Source organism: Aethalodelphis obliquidens, unplaced genomic scaffold (assembly GCF_003676395.1).
Source record: "Aethalodelphis obliquidens isolate GAN/ISIS:26980383/991018 unplaced genomic scaffold, ASM367639v1 scaffold97, whole genome shotgun sequence".
NCBI lineage: Eukaryota > Metazoa > Chordata > Mammalia > Artiodactyla > Delphinidae > Aethalodelphis > Aethalodelphis obliquidens.
The window spans coordinates 961,850-989,417 of NW_020838041.1; the positions used below are offsets into that span (position 1 = coordinate 961,850).

A 27,568-nucleotide genomic window follows, 5' to 3' on the forward strand; every position below is an offset into this window, starting at 1 on the left:
CTCCCATTTACCATTGCAACAAAAAGAATAAAATATCTAAGAATAAATCTACCTAAGGAGACAAAAGACCTGTATGCAGAAAATTATAAGACACTGATGAAAGAAATTAAAGATGATACAAATAGACGGAGAAATATACTACGCTTTTGAAATGGAAGAATCAACATTGTGAAAATGACTCTACTACCCAAAGCAATCTACAGATTCAATGCAATCCCTATCAAACTACCACTGACATTTTTCACAGAACTAGAACAAAAAATTTCACAGTTTGTATGGAAACACAAAATTCCCCGAATAGCCAAAGCAATCCTGAGAAAGAAAAACGGACCTGGAGAAATCAGGCTCCCGGATTTCAGACTATACTACAAATCTACAGTACTCAAGACAATATGGTACTGGCACAAAAACAGAAATATACATCAATGGAACAGGATAGAAAGCCCAGAGGTAAACCCATGCACATATGGTCACCTTATCTTTGATAAAGGAGGCAAGAATATACAGTGGAGAAAGGACAGCCTCTTCAATAAGTGGTGCTAGGAAAACTGGACAGCTACATGTAAAAGAATGAAATTGGAACACTCCTTAACACCATACACAAAAATAAACTCAAAATGGATTAAAGACCTAAATGTAAGGCGAGACACCATCAAACTCTTAGAGTAAGACATATGCAGAACACTCACACTATGACATAAATCACAGCAAGATCCTGTTTGACCCACCTCCTAGAGAAATGGAAATAAAAACAAAAATAAACAACTGGGACCTAATGAAACTTAAAAGCTTTTGCACAGCAAAGGAAACCATAAACAAGACGAAAAGACAACCCTCAGAATGGGAAAAAATATTTGCAAATGAAGCAATTGACAAAGGATTAATCTCTAAAACATACAAGCAGCACATGCAGCTCAATATCAAAAAAACAAACAACCCAATCCAAAAGTGGGGAGAAGAATTAAATAGACATTTCTCCAAAGAAGATATACATATTGCCAACAAACACATGAAAGAATGCTCAACATCATTAATCATTAGAGAAATGCAAATCAAATCTACAATGAGATATCATCTCACACCGGTCAGAATGGCCATCATCAAAAAGTCTACAAACAATAAATGCTGAAGAGGGTGTGGAGAAAAGGGAACCCTCTTGCACTGTTGTTGGGAATGTAAATTGATACAACCACTATGGAGAACAGTATGGAGGTTCCTTAGAAAACTAAAAATAGAACTACCATACGACCCAGCAATCCCACTACTGGGCATATACCCTGAGAAAACCATAATTCAAAAAAGTCATGTACCAAAATGTTCATTGCAGCTCTATTTACAATAGCCAGGACATGGAAGCAACCTAAGTGTCCATCAAGAGATGAATGGATAAAGAAGATGTGGTACATATATACAATGGAATATTACTCAGCCATATAAAGGAATGAAATTGAGTTATTTGTAGTGAGGTGGATGGACCTTGAGACTGTCATAAAAGTGAAGTAAGTCAGAAAGAGAAAAACAAATACCATATGCTAACACGTATATATGGAATCTAAAAAAAAAAAAAAAGGTCATGAAGAACCTAGAGGTAAGACGGGAATAAAGATGCATACCTATTAGAGAATGAACTTGAGCATATGGGGAGGGGGAAGGGTAAGCTTGGCAAAGTGAGGGAGTGGCATGGACATATATACACTACCAAACGTAAAATAGATAGCTAGTGGGAAGCAGCCGCATAGCACAGGGAGATCAGCTCGGTGCTTTGTGACCAGCTAGAAGGGTGGGATAGGGAGGGTGGGAGGGAGATGCAAGAGGGAGGAGATATGGGGTTATATGTATATGTAGCGGATTCACTTTGTTATGAAGCAGAAACTAACACACCATTGTAAAGCAATTATACTCCAATAAAGATGTTAAAAAAAATAAAATTAAAAGATGGAAAAAGATATATCATGCTAATACTAATAAAAAAGAAAGAAAAAAAAGCCTGGAGTGGCTATATTAATCAGAAAAAGTTGATTTGAGATCATGCAATATTTCCAGAAATAAAGAAGTTCATTTTAATACAAAGATCAATTTGTGAAGAGGACATAATAATCCTAAATGTTTATGTGCTTTATAACAGAGCATCACAATATATGAAGGAAATGCATCATGGAATACATGATAGAAATAAGAAGACATGAGGCAGCCAGCAGGTATAGTCAACAGTTTCAACATCCTTTCCTTAATAATTGGTAGACAAAAAAATCAGTTAACACTAACATAGTAAGGTAGATAGCTAGTGGGAAGCAGCCGCATGGCACAGGGATATTGGTTCGGTGCTTTGTGACAGCCTGGAGGGGTGGGATAGGGAGGGTGGGAGGGAGGGAGACGCAAGAGGGAAGACATATGGGAACATATGTATATGTATAACTGATTCACTTTGTTATAAAGCAGAAACCAACACACAATTGTAAAGCAATTATACCCCAATAAAGATGTTAAAAAAAAAATGGGAGAAAAAAAAAATCAGTTAAGGCATAGAAGACTTGAACAATACTGTTAATCAACTTGACCTAATTAAGATTTACAGAAAACTTTACATAAAAATAGCAGAATGCAGACACATTTCATGTGTACACAAAATATTTACCAAAGAAGACTATATTCTGACTCATTAAAAAGCAGTAAATTTAAAAGGACATAAATCATCATTATTATCTGATCACAGTTACTAAGTTGGAAATCAACAACAGAAAGATATCAAGAAAATATCTGACTATTTGGCAACAAAATAACATGGGTCAAAGAAGAAAGCCAAAGGAAAGCTGAATGAAATGAATTTGTGGGATTAAATTAGTGTATAGTTGAAAATTTATAGTACTAAACACCTACATTGGAAAATAAAGGTCTAAAATCAATTACCTATGCTACCACCTAGACATACTAAAAAAAAAAAAAGCAGAAATAGGGAAATAAAGATAATTATAGTAATTATATATAATTATATATTGTAATGTATAATAAATTTAATTATATATTTAATAGTTATAAATGATTATCCTAATTATATATTTAAATAATTATATATTTAAATAAATATACATTATATATAATAAAATATAAAACCTAATGTTCTCTGTTGTTTATAGAGGAAAATCAATAAAAAACCTACAGTTGATTCTTTGAAAAGATCAAGAAAATTGATAAACCAGTAGCAAGATGTTAAAAAATAAAAAAGAAGCAAATTGCCAATATCAGTAATGAGGAGGGGTCATTACTACAGAGCCTACAATTACAACTGTTAAAGTAATTGAATCTATAATTAAAAACTTCCCAAAATGGAAACCCCTGGCCTACATAGTTTCATCAGTGAATTCTGTCAAATATCTAAGGAAGAAATTATACAATTCTATACAAACTCTTCCATAAGTTTGAGATAAGAGAATACTTTTCAAGCCATTCACCAAGGAGAGAATTAACTGGATACCAAAATGAATCAAAGAAAACACAGGTAAATAAGACTTCTGATCATTAGCCCTCATGAAGATAGAGAAATTCCAAACTAAAATTTAGCAAATTGGATCCAGCATTATACCGAAAGGATAATATTCATGACCAAGTGAGATTTGTCGTGGAATATAAGACTAGCCCAATGTTTAAAACTTGATTAATATAATTCACCGTATCAACAGCCTAAAGGCAAAAAAATTTCAGCCTAATGGAAGAGGAGAAAACATCTGACAAAATTCAACACCCAGTGAAAATTAAAAAATCAGTCAGCAAACTAAGATAATAGAAGCTTCCACAATTTTATACAGAGAATTTGCAAAAAATCTACATCTAATATCGTACTTAATTGTGAAAGACAATTATTTTCCAATAAGATCAGGAAAAAGCAAATACATCATCTTTCACTACTCCTGTTCAATATTGTACTGGGAGTCCTAGGCAGGAAAAAGGCAGACAAATTGGTGAGAAATAGAATTATCTCTATTTGTAGAGGAACAGTTGCCTAGGTAGAATTTGTTTTTAAAAATTACAAAATTGCTTCTAGACTTAGTTAAAAATTTTTCACGGTAAAATGTCAAGTAAAAATTCAATAGTATTTCTGTGTACTAGCAATGGATAATTGGAAATTTAAATTAAAAGAGCATCAAAATATATGACATACTTTGGAATAAATCTAACAAATTCTGTGCAAAATCTGTACACAGAAAACTACAAAACACTGATGAAGGCAATCAAAGTTATAAATAAATGGAGAGACATACTTGGTTCATGAATCAGAAAATCCAGTATCATTAGCATGCCAATTCTTCCCATGATTATCTATAGATTCAATGTAAATTCAATCAAAATTCCAGCAGAACTTTTTGGTGGAAGTTGATGAGTTAATTCAAATATTTAGATAAAAAGGCAAAGGAATAAGAAGCACCAAAACAATTGTGTAAAAGTGAAAAGTTGGAGAATTCACACTACCTCCAACTTCAATCATTTAAGATAGATTACAAAGTTGTATTAAGCAAGATAGCCTGATATGATGAAGGTAAAGATTTATAGGTCAACAAAATAGAGTAGTGTCCAGAAATAGATCCACATATACGTGATAAATTGATTTTGAACAAAGTTTCAAAGGAAATTCAATGAGGATAGTTTTTTCAACAAATTATGTTGTATCAATTGGAAATTCACATATTTTTTAAATGAGCCTTCTTCTACCATATACATATCTCAACTTAATATAGAGAAAATCTTCAAGACCTTATATTAGACAAAGCTTTCTTATATACAGGAGTAAAAGCATTTGCCATAAAGAAAAACAGTTAAGTTGGACTTCATCAAGATTTAAAACTTCTGTTCTTCAAAAGATACTTTGTAGAGAATGAAAAGATAAGCCACAGATTAGAAGAAAATATTTGTAATTCATATATCTCATAAAGAACTTATATCTAGAATATATAAATACTCTAAACACAATAGTAATAAAGGAAACAATCTGATTTTAAGATGGGAAATGATTTGTACAGTTTACAAAAGAAGTTATATCAATGGTAAATAAGCACATGAAAAAAATTCTAAATATTAATAGTTATTAGAGAAATGCAAACCAAAATCACAATGAAACACCACAACATAACTATTAGAGTGGAAATATTAACAAATGAACAAAAACTGTCAATATCAAATGCTGGCAAATATGTTTAGAGCAACTGAAACTTTTCAAACATTGCTGGTAGAAATACAAAATGTTACAGCCACTATGGGAACAGTTTTGCAGTTTCTGGTAAAATTAACATACACTAATTATATACTTCAACAATCCTATTGCTCAGTATTTACTCTAGAGAAATGAAAATTTACATCTATATAAACATCTGCACATCAATGTTCATAACAGCATTATCCATGGTAGCCAAAACCTGGAAACAACCAAAATGTTCTTCATGTGGAGAATGGGAAAACAAATTATGACTTCATACAATGGAATACTACTCAGCAAAAAGGAAAAGAAAGTACTCATATGGATAACAATACAGATGAATTATGCATATATGCGTGTATGCAAATATGCGTATATGCAAATATGCATAGCAGATGCATCATGGTAAGTGAAAGAAGGCAGACTCAAAAGGCTTCATGCTGTAGGATTCTGTTCATATGATGCTCTGGAAAAGGCAAAACTATGGGGACAAAAATCAAATCAGTTGCCAGAGACTGGGATTAGGAGAGAGGGTGACAATGCAAGATCATGGGGGAATTTTTGAGGGGTGGTAACTGGTCTGTATCTTGATTTTGCTTGAATATTTGTGAAAATTCACAGAACTGTACTCTTAAAAAGGGAAAATATTATACCTTGATAAAACAAGAGAAAAAGAAAAAAAGCCAGCTGAGTTTGTTACAGTCATTTGTATGAAAATAAAGTTCTGATAAATATAATTAAAAAATTAAAAATTTGCTTTCTCACTAAAAGATATTTGTAACCCCCAAATCTATACCAATGATACTTTCGTGGTCACAGGTGGACATGTGTAAGTGGCAAAAAACCTGAGTCGCCCAATAAGCACGTTCCCAGCTGAGGTCAAAGAAGGTGATACTCTGTCTTCTTGTTTCAGGTGTCATAGTGTAAACAAGGGTCTTTTTCCTGGTCTATTTAGTGACGCGTTTTTCACATTTTTTGTGTTTTGTTGGTGATTTTTCTTTTTAAAATGACTCCTAAGTATAGTGCTGAAGTGCTGTCTCATGTTTCTGAACTTAGGAAGGCTGTGACGTACCTTTTGGTACAAGCTTCTCATATGCAATTTAAAGAGCATCTCTACCTGTAAGTCAATTCTTGAATAAGCATGTAATACACATACTCTAATAAAATTAATGACTATAATCTTTCCATCTTTAAACTTAAATAGCATCTATTTAATGCATCCTTCATTTTACCTCACTTTGAGGTCACTGTGTATAGTGGTAGAAATAATACAAATTTAATAAGTGATTTTATTGATACTTAATTGAATGCATTTTGCAGAATAGTGTTTAGTAATAATAGAAATTTTTAAAGTAGCTTTTTAAATTTTTAATTTTACAATCATTTTATGAAGCGGGCAAATTATTATCCAGTTTTAACACCTTCAAGGTGAAAGAGCCAGTACCTGAGAGAACAGGACTAAACCCAGTGGGTCTGACTGCAAAGCCCTTGCCTGCAACCGATACAAGACTGCAATGTTTGCACAGATTTTCTTTTTCTTGTTTTGTAAATGAATATTTATTCTTTAAAAAGTAGTCCGGAATTTCAAAGTTTAAACTTCTTATTCCTTACAGTTCACATCATCTTGCAATCACAGCCAACAAATTTAGTTGGGGACAAAGTATATATTAGAAAGCTGTTCCTATAGTATAATTATGTTGAAAATTAGACAATTCATTCTGTTTACCATTCTATTCATGCAGGAGCATTCCCATGTGTTGTTTTTATAATAATTAAATGTCTTTTTCTTTCTAAATAAATCTTTCCATAATGCATTTTTTTCATGGGGATGGAGGTAGTGAGAGAATGATGTATAACCATCTAAATATATAATGTTTTCCAGTTTACACAAGGAACAAAGAGCAAACTTGTTAGTCCAAGTTCCTGTTCATTGTATATGTAAATCTTTTTGGCTTTGATCAAAAAATGGACCTGGCAGTTCAGAAAATACCTGAGTTGTCCTGGCTGCTGTCCTGAAACTTACCCTGTAATGTGCCAGCCTGTGTTAAATTATACAAAAATATACACACAAAAAGGAAAACAGTTTATCATTTTTTTGTTTTATTTGGGCTTTATATGGTTAGTTTTGAGAGATAAATACAGAACATTCAATATAGAAAATTAAAGTGATTTTGAGAAGCCTGGGTAACATTAAGGAAACTGAAAATTGTTATTCTGAACTTACGCTTCCCTGGTCAGTGTGAATCCAAATCTGTAAACTTAGTGGTTGAGTGGGAGGAGATGACCCTAACTCTGATTCTTCCTGCACGTGTCCAATTATGAATTCTTGCATTCTCTCATCTCACTTTAAGCTTGGAATTGTTCATAATTGTCAAATGGGGAAACATGATTTAAAAATAAACCAATAAATACCAGTTATCAGAAGAAGTAATAACAATTAACTCACAGCACTTAGGCACAGTGGCATTAATGCCCCAAAGGGAGCCCTTGGTCACTATCTGCCTTCATTACCTACTTCTTCTGGCTAAAATATTTCCATCTTCGAATCATTTCAACCTATGTGTTGGCCACTGAAGTATTTTGCCAAATAAAGCCATTGACTTCACAAAAGCAGCACCAATAGTAATACATCAATAGCCAATAAGATTTTTTTTTTCTTTTTGCATTTGCAGAAAACATACAACAGCTGTGTTTATAATGGCAGAAAAATTGGGTCTTAGGTGGCAGGGCTGGGAATTGCAGATGTATAATATCATTCAGACATAGGGTGTTTACAGTCCATTTCCAAGGGAACATACTATTTATTATTTCCTTTGATGTCATTACTTTCCCAGATGTATTTCTATATCCCATCTTGTCCTCCTAAATCAATTTATCTTGAAATCCAATTAATGACTCTTCAAATCCACTTTGAAAATAAAATTGTGTTCAGATAGTAGTTATTTTTCTTAGGAAAATACAAATTATAGTAATGTCTAATTACTATACAAAGTATAGTAAAATATAAAAATGGAACTCTATAATACAAGAGCAAATAACTTGTTTTGGACCCAAAATGCATTTCACTAATACTGTGATATTTTGAAGTGAGCATTCTATTAAAAACAAAACAAAACAAACAAAAAAAGAGAGTCAAATAGAAGCAATGGTGGGGGATTAGATTTTTACATATTTCATAGAACTTCTTTCCTTTTTCTTCATGTAGACAGTTGCTACATTAAAAGCTTGCCCTTCCATTGGGAGAAGGTATGAGGGGGCATTACCCCCAGGGAAGAAAGAACTCTAGTTTCTCATGCTTCTCCTTTGGCCTTGCATAATGAAACTATACACAGGGTGATTTTTGGCCTTTGGCAGGTTAGCAACTTTTGGAGTGAGACCAGTGAGTAGATTTGATTTTTAAACTTACCACAATTTTTCATTGACATTTATAGGCAGAGAGACAGATGCTAACTTGTAAAAACTTGAAAGCATAAGTCCATTCTCAGAGCCATGAACCAAATCTGAACTTTCCATGGCTGTTCTATCTATTCAGCCATAACTTTTCAGTATTTAATATAATTCAGTCTGGTAATTTACTAGAAACTCTTCCAGTTTAGATTAGTTGAAATACTGCAATACCATCTTTTCACCAGTTTTATGGAGATATAATTCAAATACCATACAATTCACCTATTAAAAGTATACAATTCAATGTTTTTTAGTATATTCACAGAGTTGTGCAACTGTCACTGCAATCTAATTTTAGAATATTTTTATTACCCCCCAAAAGAAACCAGATACTCATTAGCAGTCACCCATATTCTATCCCCCATCCCTGGGTAACCACTTATTAGTTTCTATAGATTTGCCTACTCTGGACATTTTATATAATGAAACCATACTATTTGTGGTCTTCAGTGACAGACTTCTTGTACTTAGCATAATGTTTTCCAGGTTCATCTATGCTGCAATATGAATCAGTATTTCATTCCATTTTGTAGCTGAGTAATATTCTATTGTGTATATGTATATAGCTATAGATATATAATATTTTATGTATCCATTTATAAATTAATGAACATTTGGGTTGTTTCCACTTTTTGGCAATTATGAATACTAGTACTATATGTACTCATGTACAAGATTTTGTATGAATGTAGGTTTTCCTTTCTCTTGGGTATATCCCTAGGAGTGAAATAGCTATAGTAAATCTATGTTTAACATTCTGAGGAATGTGAAACTATTTTCCAAGGCAGCTGCACAATTTTAAATTTCCACCAGCAATATATAGGAGTTCTCCTTTCTCCACCTCACCAACACATGATATTGTCTACCTATTTGATTATAAATATCCACGTAGGTGTAAAGTGGCATTTCTTTGTGCTTTTGGCTTGTATTTCCCTGTTGACTAATGATGTTGAACATCTTTTCAAATGCTTACTGTCCATATGTATATCTTCTTTAGAGAAATGTCTGCTTAGATCTTTTGTGCATTTTAAAATTCTGTTGTCTTTTTATTGTTGAGTTGTAAGAGTTATAAATATATTCTAGATACAAGTCCCTTATCAGATAAATGATTCACAATTGTTCCCATCCTGTGGGTTTTCTTTATACTATTTTCACTATTATGGTATTCTTTTGTTGCACAATGGTTTTTAGTTTGCTAAAATCCAATTTATCTACTTTTTCTTTGGTAGGTTGGGCTCTTAGTGCTGTATTTAAGAAGCCATTATTTAACTCAGGGTCACTAAGATTTACTCCTATGCTTACTTCTAAGAGTTTTATAGTTTTAGCTATTGCATGTAGGCCTATGATCCAGTTTGAATTAATTTTGTGTATGGTGTTTGGAAAAGGTTCATTTTCATTCTTTGCATGTGGATATCCAGTAGTTCCAGCACCATTTGTTGAAAAGATTATTTTTCCCCATTGAATCATTTGACATCCTTGTTGAAAATCAATTGACCATAAGATAACGGTTTATTACTGGACTCTAAATTCTGTTTCATTTATCCGTATGTCCATACTTATACCAATACCATTCTGCCTTGATTTTTCCAGCTTTGTAAAAAGTCTTGAAATCATGAAGTTTGGTCCTTACATTTTTGTTCTTCTTTTTCCAGATCATTTTGGCTAACCTAGGTCCTTTGCAACTTCATATGAATTTTAGAACTAGTTTGTAAATTTATGAAGAAAGGAAGCTGAGATTTTGACAAAAATGGTGTTGAGTCTGTAGACCAATGTGGTGAGTATTGACATCTTGACAACTTAAGTCCTCTGATCTATGAACACAGGATGTTTTTCCATTCTTTTAGGTCTTCTATAATTTCTTTCAACAATGTTCTATAGTTTTCTGAGTATGAATTTTGCACTTTTTTTGTTAAATTTATTCCTAAGTATTTTATTCTTTTTGATGCTATTGTACATGGAATTTTCTGAATAATCATTTTCAGATTGCTTATTGCTAATGTGTAGAAATACAATTTTTATGTTGATTTTGTATCCTGAAATGTTGCTGAACCTATTTACTAGTTCTAATTGTTCTTTTAGTGAATTCCTTATTTTCTATATTCAAGATCACATCATCTGTAAATGGAGATATAGTTTACTTCTTTCTTTCCAACCTGGGTCTTTTACTTCCATCACTAGTCTAATTGCCCTGGCTAGAACTTCCAGTAAAATATTGAATGGAGGTGGTGTAAGTGGACATCTTTCTTCTATTCCTGATCTTATGGGGAAAGAATTCAGTCTTTCACTATTAAATATATTAGCTGTCAGTTTTTCACAGATGCCCTTTTTCACTTGGGAAAACTCCTTCTATTCCTGACTGTTGAGGATTTTTAACATGAATGTGTGTTTAATTTTGTCAATTTTTCTGTCTATTGACATGATTATGTGTATTTGTCCTTTATTCTATTAACATGATATAATTAATTTTCACATTTTAAATCAACCTGGGATAAATCCCACTTGACCATGGTGTATAATTTTCTTTATTATTTTATGTTGCTAGATTCAGTTTGCACATATTGTGTTGAGAATTTTTGTGTCAATTTTTATAAGAGCTACTGGTATGTAGTTTTATTTTCATCAGTTGTCTTTTTGTCTGGTTTTGGTGTCAGATTAATGTTGACCTCACAGAATGAGTTTGGAAGTGTTCCCCTTTCTCCTATTTTTTCAAAGGAGCCTGTGAAGTATTGGTAATATATCTTTTAAATATTTGGTAGAAATTACCAGTGAAGCTATCTGGAACTGGGACTTTCTTTGCAGAAGTTTTTAAATTTCTAATTCAGTTTCTTTACTGATTATAGTTTTGTTTACATGTTACATTTCTTATTGAGTTTGTTTCGATTGTTAACATCTTTCTAGCATTTGGCCATTTCAGCAAAATTATTTCATTTATTGACATACAGTTGTTCATAGTTTTTCCTTGTAAACATACTTATTTCAGTGAAGGCAGTAGTGATAACCACTCTTTCATTCCTGATTTTAGTAGTTTGAGACCTCTCTTTCTGGCATGGTCATACTAGCTAATCAGTTGTCAATTTGTTGATCTTTTCAAGTAAATATCTTTTGATTTTGTTCATTTTCTCTATTGTTTTAATCTACAGTTTTTGGCATGTTGTGATCTCATTTTCATTTATCTCAAAGCATTGATATTTCCTCATTTCCTTTGTGATTTCTCCTTTGATTCATTGTTTATTTAGGAGTTCATTCTTTAACTTCCACATATTTGTGAGTTTCCCAAATTGCCTTCTGTTACTGATTTCTAGTTTAGTTCCATTGTGTTGGGAGAACATACTTTGTATGATGCCAATACTGTAAAGTTTGTTAAATAAATAAAATAAAATTCAAAAAATAAAATAAAATTTGGGAAGAAGAACTAGGTCTTGAAAAAATAACGGGGGGGGGTGTCGCCTTCAAGATGGCAGAGGAATAAGACATGGAGATCACCTTTCTCCCCACAAATACATCAGAAATACATCTACATGTGGAACAACTACAGAACACCTACTGAACGCTGGCAGAAGACCTCAGACTTTCAAAAAGGCAAGAAACTCCCCCACGTACCTGGGTAGGGCAAAAGAAAAAACAGACACAAAAGAATAGGGATGGGACCTGCACCTCTGGGAGGGAGCTGTGAAGGAGGAAAATATTTCACACACTAGGAAGCCCATTCACGGGTGGAGATGGGGGTGGGCGGGGTGGGGAGCTTTGGAGCCATGGGATAGAGCACAGCAACAGGGGTGCAGAGGGCAAAGTGGAGAGATTCCCGCACAGAGGATCGGTGCCAGCCAGCACTCACCAGTCTGAGAGGCTTGTCTGCTCACCTGCCGGAATGGGTGGCGGTTGGGAGCTGAAGCTCCAACTTCAGAGGTCAGATCCCAGGGAGAGGACTGGGACTGGCTGCATGGAGACAGCCTGAAGGGGGCTAGTGCACCACAGCTAGCTGGGAGGGAGTCTGGGGGAAAGTCTGGATCTGCCTAAGAGGCAAGAGACCATTGTTTCCGGTGCACAACAAGAGGGGGTTCAGAACACTACCTACATGAGCTCCAGAGGTGGGCTCAAGCTGCAGCTGTCAGCACAGACCCCAGAGACAGCTAAGTCTGCTGCTGCAGCCACCAAGAAGCCTATGTGGAAGCACAGGTCACTATCCACACCTCCCCTCCTGGGAGCCTGTGCAGCCTGCCACTGCCAGGGTCCCTTGATCCAGAGACAACTTCCCCAGGAGAACACACGGCATGCCTCAGGCTGTTGCAATGTCATGTTGGCCTCTGCTGCCGCAGGCTTAACCCAAATTCTGTACCCCTCTCTCCCCCAGCCTGAGTGAGCCAGAGCCCCCTAATTAGCCACTCCTTTAACCCCATCCTGTCTGGGCGGGAAACAGATGCCCTCAGGCAACCTACATGCAGAGGCGGGGCCAAACCCAAAGCTGGACCCCAGGAGCTCTGCGAACAAAGAAGAGAAAGGGAAATTTCTCCCAGCAGCCTCAAGAGCAGCAGATTAAATCTCCACAATCAACTTGATGTACCCTACATCTGTGGAATACCTGAATAGACAACGAATCATCCCAAAATTGTGGTGGTGGACTTTGGGAGCAACTGTAGACCTAGGGTTTGCTTTCTGCATCTAATTTGTTTCTGGTTTTATGTTTATCTTAATTTAGTATTCAGAACTTATTATCATTGGTAGAGTTGTTTATTGATTTGGTTGCTCTCCTCCTTTTATATATATATATTTTTCTCTTTTTCTTTTTTGTGAGTGTGTATGTGTATGCTTCTTGTGTGATATTGTCTGTATAGCTTTGCTTTTGCCATTTCTCCTAGGGTTCTGACTGTCTGTTTTTTTCTATTTTTTAGTTTAGTTTTTAGCACTTGTTATCATTGGTGGATTTGTTTCTTTGCTGTGGTTGCACTCTTCTTTCTTTCTCTCTTCCTTTTCTAAAGTTTTTATTTTTAATAATTCTTTTTCTATTTTAATAACTATTTTATTTCTTTATGTTTCTTTCATTCTTTCTTTCTTTTTATCCCTTTTCTTCTGAGTCATGTGGTTAACAGGGTCTCAGTGCTCTGACCAAGAGTCAGGCCTGAGCCTCGGAGAAGGAAGAGCCAAGTTCAGGATGTTGGACCACGAGAGGCCTCCAGGCCCAATGTACTATCAAACGGTGAAAGCTCTCCCAGAGATGTCCATCTCAATGCTAAGAACCAGCTCCACTCAACAACCAGCAAGCTACCATGCTGGACACCATATGCCAAAAAACTAGCAAGACAGGAACACAATTCCACCCATTAGCAGAGAGCCTGCCTAAAATCATAATAAGTTCACAGACACCTCCCGAAAACACACCACTGGACATGGTCCTGCCCAACAGAAGACAAGATCCAGCCTCATCAACCAGAACACAGGCACTTGTCCCCTGCACCAGGAAGCCTACACAACCCACTGAACCAAACTTACCTACTGGGCCCAGACACTAAGAAAAATGGGAAATATGAAGCTGCAGTCTGCAAAAAGGAGACCCCAAACACAGTAACTTAAGCAAAATGAGAAGACAGAGAAACACACAGCAGATGAAGGAGCAAGGCAAAAACCCAACAGACCAAACAAATGAAGAGGAAATAGGCAGTCTACCTGAAAAATAATTCAGAATAATGATAGTGAAGATGATCCAAAATCTTGGAAACAGAATGGAGAAAATACAAGAAACATTTAACAACGACGTAGAAGGACTAAAGAGCAAACAAACAATGATGAACAACACAATAAATGAAATTAAAAATTCTCTAGAAGGAATCAATAGCAGAATAACTGAGGCCGAAGAATGGATAAGTGACCTGGAAGATAAAATAGTGGAAATAATTGTCACAGAGCAGAATAAAGGAAAAAGAATGAAAAGAACTAAGGACAATCTCGACCTCTGGGACAATATTAAATGCACCAACATTCGAATTATAGGGATCCCAGAAGAAGAAGAGAAAAAGAAAGGGACTGAGAAAATACTTGAAGAGATGATAATTGAAAAATTCCCTAATATGGGAAAGGAAATAGTCAATCAAGCCCAGGAAGCACAGAGAGTCCCACACAGGATAAATCCAAGTAGAAACACATGAAGACACATATTAATCAAACTATCAAAAATTAAATACAAAGAAAAAAATATCAAAAGCAACAAGGGAAAAGCAACAACTGACATACAAGGGAATCCCCATAAGGTTAACAGTTGATCTTTCAGCAGAAACTCTGTAAGCCAGAAGGGAGTGGCAGGACATATTGAAAGTGATGAAAGGGAAAAATCTACAACCAATATTACTCTACCCAGCAAGGATCTCATTCAGGTTCAATGGAAAAATTAAAATCATTACAGACAAGCAAAAGCTAAGAGAATTCAGTACCACCAAACCAGCTCTACAACAAAAGCTAAAGGAACTTCTCTAGGCAGGAAACACAAGAGAAGGAGAAGACTTACAATAACAAACCCAAAACAATTAAGAAACTGGTAATAAGAACATAAATATCAATAACTACCTTCAATGTGAATGGATTAAATGTTCCAACCAGACTGGCTGAATGGATACAAAGAGAAGATCCTTATATATGCTGTCTACAAGAGACCCACTTCAGACCTAGGGATACATACAGACTGAAAGTGAGGGGATGGAAAAAGATATTCCATGCAAATGGAAATCAAAAGAAAGTTGGAGTAGCAATTCTCATATCAGACAAAATATACTTTAAAATAAAAACTATTACAAAAGACAAAGGACACTACATAATGATCAAGGGATCAATCCAAGAAGAAGATATAACAATTGTTAATATTTATACAGCCAACATAGGAGCACCTCAATACATAAGGCAAATGCTAACAGCCATAAAAGGGGAAATCAACAGTAACACAATCATAGTAGTGGACTTTAGCACCACACTTTCACCAATGGACAGATCATCGAAAATGAAAATAAATAAGGAAACACAAGCTTTAAATGATACATTAAACAAGATGGACTTAATTGATATATATAGGACATTCCATCCAAAAACAACAGATTACACTTTCTTCTTAAGTGCTCATGGAATATTCTCCAGGATAGATCATATCCTGGGTCACAAAACAAGCCTTGGTAAATTTAAGAAAATTGAAATATCATATCATGTATCTTTTCTGACCACAACGCTATGAGGCTAGATATCAATTACAGGAAAAAGTCTGTAAACACTGCAAACACATGGAGGCTAAAAAGTACACTACTAAATAACCAAGAGATCACTGAAGAAATCAAAGAGGAAATCAAAAAATACCTAGAAACAAATGACAATGAAAACAAGTAGACCCAAATCCTATGGGATGCAGCAAAATCCGTTCTAAGAGGGAAGTTTATAGCAATACATTCCTACCTCAAGAAAGAAGAAACATCATAAATAAACAACCTAACCTTATACCTAAAGCAATTAGAGAAAGAACAAAAACACCCCAAAGTTAGCAGAAAGAAAGAACTCATAAAGATCAGAACAGAAATAAATGAAAAAGAAATGAAGAAAATGATAGCGAAGATCAAGAAAACTAAAATCTGGTTCTTTGAGAAGACAAACAAAATTAACAAACCATTAGCCAAACTCATCAAGAAAAAAAGGGAGAGGACTCAAGTCAGTAGAATTAGAAATGAAAATGAAGAAGTAACAATGGACACTGCAGACATACAAAGGATCATGAGAGACTACTACAATCAACTATATGCTAATGAAACGGACAGCCTGGAAGAAACGGACAAATTCTTAAAAAGCACAACCTTCCGAGACTGAACCAGGATGAAATAGAAAATATAAACAGACAACTCACAAGCACTGAAGTTGAAAATGTGATTAAAAATCTTCCAACAAACAGAAGCCCAGGACCAGATGGCTTCACAGGCGAATTCTATCAAACATTTAGAAAAGAGCTAACGCCTATCTTTCTCAGTCTTGCAAAATTAGCAGAGGGGGGAGAAGCACTCCCAAACTCATTCTACAAGGCCACCATCACCCTGATACCAAAACCAGACAAAGATGTCACAATAAAAGAAAACTACAGGCCAATATCACTGATGAACATAGATGCATAAATCCTCAACAAAATACTAGCAAACAGAATCCAACAGCACATTAAAAGGATCATACACTATGATCAAGTGGGATTTATCCCAGAGATGCAAGGATTCTTCAATATATGCGAATCAATCAATGTGATAAACCATATTAACAAATTGAAGGAGAAAAACACTATGACCATCTCAATAGGTGCAGAAAAAGCTTTCAACATAATTCAACACTGATTTATGATAAAAACCCTCCAGAAAGTAGGCATAGAGGGAAGTTTCCTCAACATAATAAAGGCCATATATGACAAACCCACAGCCAACGTTGTTCTCAATGGTGAAAAACTGAAAGCATTTCTTCTAAGATCAGGAAGAAGACAAGGCTGCCCACTCTCACCATTATTATTCAACATAGTTTTGGAAATTTTAGCCACACCAATCAGAGAAGAAAAAGAAATAAAAGGAATCCAAATTGGAAAAAATGTCACTGTTTGCAGATGACATGATACTAAACATAGAGAATCCTAAAGATGCTACCAGAAAACTACTAGAGCTAATCAATGAATTTGGTAGAGTAGCAGGATACAAAATTAATGCACAGAAATCTCTTGCATTCCTATACACTAATGATGAAAAATCTGAAAGAGAAATTAAGGTAACACTGCCATTTACCATTGCAACCAAAAAAATAAAATACCTAACAATAAACCTACATAAGGAGAGAAAAGGACTGTATGCAGAAAATGATAAGACATTGATGAAATAAATTAATGATAATACAAACAGATGGAGAGATATACCACATTCTTGGTTGGAAGAATCAACATTGTGAAAACGACTGTACTACCCAAAGTAATCTACAGATTCAATGCAATCGCTGTCAAACTACCAATGGCATTTTTCACAGAGCTAGAACAAAAAATTTCACAATTTGTATGGAAACACAAAAGACCTCTTATAGAAAAAGCAATCTTGAGAAAGAAAAACAGAGCTGGAGGAATCAGACTTACAGACTTCAGACTATATTACAAAGCTACAGCAATCAAGACAGCATGGTACTGGCACAAAAACAGAAATATAAATCAATGGGACAGAATAGAAAGCTCAGAGATAAACCCATGTGCATATGGTCACCTTATGTCTGATAAAGGAGGCAAGAATATACAATGGAGAAAAGATAGTCTCTTCAATTAGTGGTGCTGGGGAAACTGGACAGCTACATGTAAAAGAATGAAGTTAGAACACTCCCTAAAACCATACAAAAAAATAAACTCAAAATGGTTTACAGACCTAAATATAAGGCCAGACACTATAAAACTCTTAGAGGAAAGCATAGGCAGAACACTCACTCTATGACATAAATCACAGCAAGATCCTTTTTGACCCACCTCCTAGAGAAATGGAAATCAAAACAAAAATAAAAAAATGGGCCCTAATGAAACCTAAAAGCTTTTGCACAGCAAAGGAAACCATAAACAAGATGAAAAGACAATCCTCAGAATGGGAGAAAATATTTGCCAATTAAGAAACTGACAAAGGATGAATCTCCAAAATATACAAAAAACACATGCAGCTCAATATCAAAAAAACAAACAACTCAATCCAGAAATGGGCAGAAGATCTAAATAGACATTTCTCCAAAGAAGATATACAGATTGCCAACAAACACATGAAAGGATGCTCAACATCACTAATCATTAGAGAAATGCAAAGCAAAACTAAAATGAGGTATCACCTCACACTGGTCAGAGTGGTCATCATCAAAAAATCTACAAACAGTAAATGCTGGAGAGAGTGTGGAGAAAATGGAACCTTCTTGCACTGTTGGTGGGAATGTAAATTGATACAGCCACTTTTGAGAACAGTATGGCGGTTCCTCAGAAAAGTAAAAATAGAACTACTATACGACCCAGCAATCCCACTACTGGGCATATACCCTGAGAAAACCATAATTCAAAATGTGTCATGTACAAGAATGTTCACTGCAGCTATATTTACAATAGCCAGGTCTTGGAAGCAACCTAATGTCCATCAACAGATGAATGGATAAAGAAGATGTGGCACATATATACAATGGAATATTTCTCAGCCATAAAAAGAAATGAAATTGAGTTATTTGTAGTGAGGTGGATGGACCTAGAGACTGTCATACAGACCGAAGTAAGTTAGAAAGCAAAAAACACATACTGTATGCTAACACATATATGTGGAATTAAAAAAAAAAGGTTCTAAGGAACCTAGGGGCAGCCCAGGAATAAAGACACAGACATAGAGAATGGATTTGAGGACACAGGGAGGGGGAAGCGTAAGCTGGGATGAAGTGAGGGAGTGGCATGGACATATATACACTACCAAATGTAAAATCGATAGCTAATGGGAAGCAGCCGCATAGCACAGGGAAATCGGCTCGGTGCTTTGTGTCCACCTAGAGGGGTGAGATTGGGAGGTAGGGAGGGAGATGCAAGAGGGAGTAGATATGGGGATATATGTATATGTATAGCTGATTCACTTTGTTATACATCAGAAACTAACACAACATTGTAAAGCAATTATACTCCAATAAAGATGTTTAAAAAAAATTGTTGACGCTTGTTTTTAAGCTCAGCATGGGGTATATCCTTTATAATGTTCTATGTGTGCTTGAGAAGGATGTGCATTTTGCAGAGTGGAGTATTGTATATATGTCTATTAGTTCTAATCGTTTCATAGTGTTTTTAAAGTCTTCTGTATTCTTACTGATGTCCTAAAGAGTTGTTCTATTTGTTATTGAAAGTGGGTTATTAAAGTCTCCAACTAGTTTAATTGTCTATTTCACCCCCTCAGTTTTGTCAGGTTTTGCTTTATGTATTTGAGAGATTTGTAGTTAGATGCATATGTGTTTATAATGGCTATATCTTCCTGGTGAATTGACCTTTTTTCATGATAAAATATCCTTCTTTATCTTCAGATACTCGTACTATGCAAGTTTTGGTGTACTACATTTCTCAGAGGCTCTGTTCATTTTTGTTCATTGTTTCTGTTCTCTGTTCTTCAGATTGCATCTTTGTATATTTCCAAGTTCACTGATTCTTTCTTCTGTCAGCTTAGATCTATTCTTCATCCCCTCTTGTGAATATTTCATTTTGATTATTATACTTTTCAGTGCCAGACTTTCCATTTGGTTCTTTATCATAATTTCTATCTCTCTTTAATAGAAAGAGAGATAGAAATTATGTCTACTTGATGAGACATTGTCATTCATACCCTTTTTAAAATTCTTTAATCATAGTTTCCTTTAGCTCTTCTAACATGTTTATAACAGCTGCTTTGATGTCTTTATATCTTCTAACTCCAACATCTAGGCCACTTCAAAGGCAGTTTCTCTTGTCTAATTTTTTTCCTGTGTATAGTTCAAACTTTCTTTGGATAGTTAACATTTTTTGGTAAAAACTGGATATTTCAGATAATATATTGTAGCCAACTCTGGATGCTGATTTCCCCATGAATTTTTGTTTGTTTGTTTTCTTGTCTAGTGCTTTAGCTGGACTAGTTCAGTGAAGTCTGTCTCCCCAACTTTGTGTGGCCTCTGAGGTTGTTCCTCAGAAGGGGCTGGGATAGGTGTAATCAGACCCCAGTGTTCTCAGTCTGTCATGCCTGAGGTGGAGCTTCCACCCTATGAGTGGGTCTGGGTGAAAGAAGACAGCTCTCAACCTCACCTGCCTGAAATAGAGTTTCTGCAACTTGGGGCTAGGGGTGATGAGAATTCTGGTATCTTGACTCTCCCAGGGAGAAATTGTGGGCCTAGATTGGAAACTAGGGATCAACTGAGCTCCATCTTCTTGACTAAACCCACCCAGAATAGTGCTTCAATCTCACTGAGCTGGGTATGGGGCATGCCTTAAATATTGCATGCTTTCACAGTTCTTACTCAGATTAGTAGATTTTCCTCAATAAATATTTTCACTGTCTGCTTATATTCTTAGCAAAACTTCCAGAGACTTTAGTTGATTTTTAAAATAATTTTCACCAGTTATGGTTGTTTCATTGAGAATAGGGTTCACAGAGATACTTACCTGTCCATCCCAGAAGTGTTGCTGCTAAACTACCTTGTTTGTCTTCATTGGAACTTGAGAAAATGTATAAGTTTTTATCAGTGGCAAAACAACACAGGGTATGGCCAATATTCGCTCTTTGGATTACTCATCTCTGACTCCTAATTTCCTTTCTGACATAGCAAGATGTGAAGAAAAGAGGGAAGTATAACACTTTTTCTCACTTTATACTTTCAATTGCTGACTTGGAAAAGATGAAGGACCCTAAGCCCTCCCAGCTATATTCAGCTTCTCATAGCTCTTACTAAACATACTGCTGTGTAAGGATAAATCATATCCATAGCAGCACTCTTATTGGGTAAATTGATGATGGTTTTAGACCACTTTGATTAAAGTTCACATGAATGTGGGCTGAATATATCTGGATTAAAACATGCTTGAATATGTCAATGGCTGAGAGAAACTCATTATGTCAGTCTGAATAGTTTAGATTTTTTTCTCCTAGTCTTCCAATAAAAAAAAATCTTGTCCCCAACCCTTTGAGAGTTCTTGAAAATTTATACTACAGATATCATCTGTACAGATTTAAGAACCATTGCTGTGAACTACATGTGTTAATGTTGCCAAGAAACAATATTAGAAGTGCATAAAACAATTTTACTACACACATTAGCCACTATTGACTCTATTATGGTAGCTATTAGGAGTGTAACTCATAGACTAATACAAGACAGGTGATAATGTAGTTAATATATGTTTTTTGTTTTAAAAAATTGGGACTTTCAGTTTCAACTCCAACATATAAAGAGCTTTGAAGTAGTCACTCCATATCTTACAATAAGAAAAGATTTGAACAAATTGGAAGAAAAAAAAAGAATATTCTTGAGGTTGCAGGGCAGACTGGCATCCAAAAATCTAGAGAGATGAGAAGTACAGCTGAGTTTAGCTTAGTTGCTGGAGCCATAAGTTTAAAGGTAAATTTACAGTTGAATGGAAATTTTGATGAATTGCTGGAATCTGAGCGTGGACTTCATTGAGAGTGAAAAACTTCTCAGGGCTGTAATTTTAGAGAATTCCCAATACTTTCACAGATTTTTTACCTCCAGAAAACCCACCAGGTTTAAAGAATGAAGAGAAATCACTTCCCATCTTTGGCAGGAGGGTGGTAAAAATAACCATTTTGAAGTATAACCAGTGCTACTCCATAACAAAGTCGATTCTTCGTTGAAAACGACTTTACCAGAGCCTTATCTCACGTAGGCAAGAAGGTCACTTCAACATCCTGTAGCCTTCCTAAGGGGTGGTTGGGGGGCGGGGGAGACAAAAGATAAGAAATACCCTGGAAGGTCACAGCCCAGGGACTTACCATCAGAGGTTTCATGCCTCACTTGCCCATGGAGCCAGTTAATGACAGAAGTAAGGTGTCAAAGCATTTTAGTAGTAGCAGAAGGGACATTCTTGAGGACTTTAACAGAAACAACCAGGTTTAAAATAAAAATATTTCAGGTTTGTAAATAAAAATAAAACAATTCCCATTTATCAGTGTAAATAATAATAGCTCAAAATACTTAACTGTATTTTGAGACACAGCAGCAAATATTTGTAGATTGGCAGAAGTCCCTGGAACCAAATCTTTCTGGAAAGAAGCTTTGATCAAACTATTTTTATTTGGTCAGTGGCAAAAGGTAGCTATAAAGTAACACAACAAATTTTCAAACGTGGGCTCTAAATTAGTTCCAAAGGAGTATAAATTCTAAAAATAAGTTAGGTTTCAAAAGTAATTGGTGTCTTTCCAGACTGCATCAATCTAGAGAATATATTAAAGTCATTGTAATGGAAACAAACTGTTCTCATTGGCTCAGCTCACATCTTCGGAATTGCTGTCTCCACTGACACTCCTACCCTCTGTTCTGGTCCCACTAGAACAGTGAGAAACCCCAAAGGATGTCTCACATAATGGCCATCACAGACCTCCAGCGACTTGCCCCTTATTATGCTCCTATCTAATCATCCCTAGGGATGATTCCAGGGATCGCAGGCCACTGCATGTAGAGGTCCCAGGCCTGGCCCAAGGGAAAATGTCCCTCCACAAAACAGTAGTGCCTGCTCCTTGCTCAGAAATCCTCATTATGGCGGTATTTGTTTAAACAGCCACTGCCTCTCTACAAGGCACTGGGTCAGATCTTGAATTGTGGATGATGAATAAAAGAGAGGAAAAGGTCCACACTAAATCTGAGTAATACACGGTATGATTTTCTCAGTATCTTTCCATCTGTGCTTGGATGCGGATACATTTCTCTCTCTTACAATGAATTTCTTCCCGTGAAAAGCTTAGTCTTTCTTACAAATAGAGCTAAAGCTGTCTTAGAGATAAGCTTAGTTAAAGCTGTATTGTCAGTAGTTTATATTTTTAGATCTGGAATCTTTTGATATATTAATACAGATAAAAAAAAGTAAGATTAGAAGTTACTGGATTTTTTCCAACATGAAATGTGTGCTATTATTTTCTTAACAGAAATATTTATATTTAACATGAGCAAAAACCTGTACAAACAGAAAGGAAATAAAGAAGTTTGTTTTGCTTTAGAAGTTTCTGACTTATCAGCACATACTACCAAAAAAATTTATTTTTCCAGAACAGAATAGAAACAACTCATTCAAGGTTTTGAAGATTGTCTTTACAAAGCTTCTTCTGAATCACAAATTAATACCTTAGATTAAAAATTTCTCTACTATTACTTTTCCAAGTATTAAATGCTAAACACTCATCTGTTCAAATGAGACACATCACTGTAGTCCTAGATTGACCTATAAAGTTTACATTTCTTAAGGTTTATTTATACTATGACTTGAATTCAAGACGGCTAGTAGGTATGAAAAAGTACTTAGATTCCTTTCATTTCTGAAATTCTACATTCCAAGACCTAAAGTAAATCTCCTATGATCAAGGAAAAAAATATGTTGCTTTTTCAGGCCTATTTAGCTTAAAACATTTATTGAGCACAAACTGTGGGACCAAATTACTTTCCATAAGATGCAGTAACTTGCAGATCTTGCAGTCAGTTTGGAAATAAAAATGTGCATGTAGGTAAAATAATTTGAAGTATTGTATCACAGTAGGAAAAATTTGTCTATTAAGAAATGATAATGCTATACATGAGTGGGTGGTGGAATAGAGAGTATTTTCATTTCAAAGGCCAAATTCCACAAATACTTTCTGTAAACAAAATTTTTTTAAAAAGCTTTCTATTTTGAAATCTCATGGGAAATGAGTATTACTTATATCTCCTTTTGATTTTTATCTATAATTACTTGCTTGAAAATAGTTTCTTATTATTAATTGTTAAGGTTAGGTTAACTCTCTTAGTGCATATATAAATATGGAGGGTTAATAGTATCTCATTTCAGTATTGTGAGTAATGAGAATTTCTTTCTCCTTATTGTTATTAAAGGTGCATCTGTTGCTTTAACAGTACTGCTCTCTACACATGAAACCAATTGTTTAGACTAAAGATGGTCAAGTGTTGACCATATTGTAAGTTAATGTCAGAATTGGAATATACCTACTTCTGCCTATTCCTCAGCTAAAAACCTCAGCTAAAAACAGCTAAAAACCCTTGGACATTATGTGTAAAAGAAACATAAGAAGACTCTGTACGTGGAGAGAAGACTGACTAAGGACCATGGGAACCAAGGAATGACATGGTGTTGAGTTTCCTGGGTTTACTTGTCTCATATATCCTGGATTGGGTGCTAGATTCTCTAGTGCCCAGAGATACCATCAGACACAGGCACAGGTATCCCAAGAAAAGCCTGCTCTCTAACCAAAGGACCAGGAAAGGGGTCTGGCAAGACCAAACACTTTTAGACAATAATACCCCCACTCCAGTGAAACATCAAAACAAACAGTTCTTCAGCATCCCTTGCCAACTCTATCAGCAAAGGCTAAGAAGGGAGCCTGGACTCCACCATCCTCAGACTATAACAAAGTGTCCCAATTCCCCACCCATTAGGGTGTCAGAGAAAGATGAGTAGCAAGGAGCTGGAAATTTTATTCCCACCCCAAAGTAACACCCCACCCCTCTGTGGTGTCAATGGAGGCCATGTGCAGAGGCTGGACTTACACTCTGACATGGGAGTAATGAGATGCCCAATTCCCTCCTTGCTGAATTAGTGTCAGAGGAGGTTGAATAGGAATTGAGGGCTTTCATGACCTCCCAGCGGTAAGGAAGACTGCCACCCCATCCCTGTATCAGTAGAGACCACATGGGAAGCAGTAACAAGGCATCTTTCCTCCTCAGGGTATCAATGAAGGCCAGGTGGTGAAACATTCCCACCTGGCAGTAATGAGGTATCGCTACATTTCCTCTGCCAGGGCAGTGTCAGAGTCGACCTGCTCAAATAGAAGATTTAAATATGACCCATAGCATAGGGTCATATTTCATATGACAGTCTCATAGCATAGTACTCCAAATGTCCAGAATACAATAGAAAATTACTCATCATACCAAGACCCAGGAACATCTCAACTTGAATGAGAAAAGGCAATCACTGCCCAACTGAACAGAACCACAGGGATATGTGGGGCTGTAGCAAAGGTTGAACTTCTGTTTCATTATAGTAGAATCCAGGAAGGAATGGAGAAAGAAAGTGGGACTGAAAAGAGTACTTGAAGAAATAATGGCTGCAAGGGTATCTAATTTGGCAAAAGATATGAACTACAGATTGGAGAAACATGGTGGAACTTAAACAAGATAACCTCCCACCACCAAATTCTATGCCAAGACACAACATAATATTACCTCTTAAAATTAAAGAGAAAGAAAAAATCTTGAAAGCAGCAAGAGAAACTACACCTTAGCTATAAGGTAAAACAATTTGAATAACAGCAGATTTCTCATCAGAGTTCATTGGCACCAGAAGAAAGCAGTACATTATTCAAGTGTTGAAAGAAAAGTACCGTCAAATAGAATCCAATATCCACTGAAAATATCCTTTAGGAATGAAAGATAAATCAAGACATTCTTAGAAGGAAAACTAAGAGAATTTGTTGCCAGCAGTACTATGCTGGGGGAAAAATGGCTAAAGAAAGTTCTTGAAATAGAAAGAAATAATTTTTTTAAAAAAATCTTGAAACATCAGAGCAATGGAAAGAGCAACAGAAAGAGTAAAAATATGGGGAAATGCAATAGACTTTCCTTCTCTTCTTAAGTTTTCTAAATTATGTTTTATGTTGGAAGCAAATATTATAACACTGCCTGAAGTGGTGCTCCATGTATGTAGAGGAGATATTTAAGACAATTTTATTATAGTCACAGGGAAAAAGGGACTTAAAGGAGATAAACTTACTATAGCTTATTCAAACTGGGTAAGATGTCAACTCTGAGAAGTAAAATGTGATAAATGTGAGATATATATATATATATGTGTGTGTGTGTGTGTGTGTAATATATATAGATATCCAGAACAATCACTTTAAGATAATCTATACAAAGAGATACAATAAAAATAAAACACAGTAAGTATATCAAAATGGAAGTCTAAAAAAAGTTCAAGTAACCCACAGAATAAAGAAAATAGAGAAGTGAAAAATAGAGGGAACGAACAGAAAACAAGAAACTGAAATGTCAGACTTAAACCGTAACAGATCAATCATATTACATCAAGTGTAAATGGTCTAATTACACCAACTAAAAGACATAGATTCACACAGTGGATTACTATTGATACAAACAACCACTTGATGAATTTCAAGGACAGTATGCATCTTCACAGAATGCCAGTGAATGCAGCTGTCAAGGTGCCTTAACTACCTGTCCCAGGAAACAGCAGCTTTGGCAATGTCATCATGGGTCTCACAGAGCCACCAGCTGTGGTAGCAGTGATGAGGAAGAACACTCAAGTGGCCTTCTAAGTGGCAGACAGTAGCAAGGGGGAAGGAATAAAATGACAAAAATGAGTGAACATAACTGAGACCCTTATGGTTTTCCATGTAATGACTAGGATGTATTCAGTTTTAATTAAGTTAATGAGGCACAAAGAATGCTATGATGAGATGATAATTTACATTTTATTGGTGTTATTTTTCACTTTCTTCCATCAAATTTTTTATCAGAGGGGAAGATGGAGAAGAAAAATTCCCAGCTGAGTAAACATACACTGGACTCTGAAAACAAAATATGCAAAAAATAAGACACAGTTTCAGGAGGCGTTACCTTGTAGACAAAGTTGTCTATAGACCAATATATATATTATGAGTAACGCATTAATAATATTAATAAGCCAGTTAATTAAAATACATTGAGGCTTTAGTTCAGCAAAATAAAAAGCTTCAGAGGATTCACTGTAACTTGATGTGATTAGACTCCTGGTCAGCATGAAATGATAGGAGTGTAACTTAATTCAAAGAGGTATAATTAATGTAGGTGAAACATTACAGTAGCTCAGTTTAAGAAATTATAAGTCTTCAGTTGAAACCCCATGAATCTAAGCATGGATGTATTTGCCTGGTATTTATGAGAGGAAAAAAAAGGAAAGATGAATAGGACTAATGTACCTCAGGCATACACTACAAAGCCAAATACAAAAAAATAAAGGTTATCTTCTGGATGCAAAGCACAGACTTCACAAATTAATGTAATGTTGCTGAGATTCAAAACTAGCTGTATGACTCCTTTTGGAAAAAATCAAAATATTTTAAAAATCCTTTCCTTGTCTTGCTGACAATTTTAACTCCTATGAACTATATTTTAGTGGGGAATAAAGGCAATAAACAAGTAAACAAATAAGACAAAACTAGTTAA

The 27,568-nt window shown here is 35.3% G+C and overlaps 1 long non-coding RNA gene across 1 annotated transcript in view; it reads left to right on the forward strand.

Annotated features, from left to right (window-relative positions):
* Window positions 1-1,915: 1,915 nt before the first annotated feature.
* LOC113614450 (uncharacterized) overlaps window positions 1,916-27,568 on the forward strand; it is a 155,582-nt gene continuing 129,929 nt past the window's right edge. The window contains exons 1-2 of the long non-coding RNA XR_003430644.1: window positions 1,916-2,198; window positions 10,285-10,406. This is a non-coding gene — a long non-coding RNA (uncharacterized LOC113614450). The remainder of the gene's footprint in view (window positions 2,199-10,284; window positions 10,407-27,568) is intronic.